The sequence below is a fragment of the Toxorhynchites rutilus genome, chromosome 2 (genome assembly GCF_029784135.1).
Source record: "Toxorhynchites rutilus septentrionalis strain SRP chromosome 2, ASM2978413v1, whole genome shotgun sequence".
In the NCBI taxonomy this organism is placed as follows: Eukaryota; Metazoa; Arthropoda; class Insecta; order Diptera; family Culicidae; genus Toxorhynchites; species Toxorhynchites rutilus.
In genome coordinates this window covers 33,872,983-33,874,757 of record NC_073745.1, presented here as the reverse complement: position 1 = coordinate 33,874,757, position 1,775 = coordinate 33,872,983, and positions in this window count along the sequence as shown.

Sequence of the window (1,775 nt, the reverse complement as noted above, 5' to 3'; positions counted from 1 at the left end):
GATCAGTCATGTAATAAATATCTGTTTTACAATTGTTCAGATTTTCTTTCAAATTCGGATCTCTTTCTTGTAAAAACTCCAATACAGATTCAAAAATAGCTGAAAATCTTTCCAAGCAAGACCCTCTTGATAGCCAACGAACTTCAGTGTGCAGAAGTAACCGAGTGAAGACTCCGTCGTTTTCCTCACATAGCTGAGTAAATAATCGAGAATTCAAAGAATTGCTTCGAATCTTGTTGACAGCATTAATAACATATTGTAAAGACTGATGTAATCTAGGACTCAGATTTTTTGCCACTAAATGCTGTCTGTGAATCACGCAGTGAATGGCCAGTACCTCAGGCAGTTGTCGCTTTAAGTGAGCTATAAAACCACGATGACGACCAACCATAGATGGTGCACCATCAGTCGCAACTGAAACAAGGTTCTTCCATGGAATAGCTTTATCCGAAAAAAATTGTTGCACGGCCTGGAAGATCGATTCTCCTCTTGTATCAGTCTTTAAATATGTAACAAAAAGCAGTTCTTGGCATATATTTTCATCTCTGATGTATCGAAGATACCCTAACAACAGAGCTTCATTGCCGGGTAATGTAGACTCGTCCAACTGAAGAGAGAATCTGTTGGTCTGCAATAAATTGCATAAAATATTTTCCACATCGCGACCCATCTCGTCTATTCGTCTCTGAACGGTGTCATTGCTCAAAGGAATTCTCTTTATAATATCATGTGCGGGCTTGTGCAATACATTGTTGAGAACTTCCGCAATGGCTGGTAAAATAAGTTGCTCTCCAATTGTGTGTGGTTTCCCTGACTTCGCTATCAGTAAAGATATATTGTAAGACGCTCGCATACCATCGGCGTCTTGCATAGATGATGACGCAAACATCGATCTTATGGATGGAACTTTCTCTAACTTTTCCTTGAGTGCTTGAAAAAATGACAAGGGTTTGCTTTTTTTTTGTCAGCATGTACTCTTGATATGTGGTCCTCCATTTTTGAAGGCTTCATAGCATCGTTACTGAATACTTTTTCACATATATGAGACACATTAGCAAGTGTTGATTCGAAAGAGATGGAATAAATCCAAACTTCAAGTAGTCCAAACTGTATTGTCTGCATTTTTTCTTCGTATCTGCCATCATAAAATTCGCAGTAAACCTGCAAGTTAAAAAAAAATGCGTTAGACACCACTAAAAACACAGCAATAAAACCGTTAAATTTGCACATGAGCTTCTTTTCTCACCTACTAATCGTTATGGAACGTATGTGGACTGTAAATTGTGGCTTCCTTGTACGGCGAGAAATTCTCTGCAGCACAAGCTGAATCAATATTGAGTGGAGCGGGAAGATTCCGGTGGCGAAGCAGTAGCATAGACTGCAACGGCGAAGCCAATGGTAAAATGCACTGTACGAATAAAAATGCGTTTGGAAAATTCACTACTTTTCACTTTTCGCTTTTCACTTTTTATTATTTTCAACTTTTTATGACAAAGGATTGATTTGGAATGAGAACTATTCCTGCAATGCACGGATATTTATACCGCGATGCGCACTGCTGTCGCTGGTATATGAATGCTACATCTGTGTTCGAGAAACATTGACATTTCTGCTAGCTTGCACCACCCATGTAATTCGTCCTCGCATGATAGTCGATGCCATCCTCCTAGTATTGACATTATGTTCGGCTGTACAAGTGCCCATGTGGCCGCAACCCGGAAGACACATGCTTTGCCCCGTCGCCGTCATACATGACACTTTGACTTTTTCTTCGT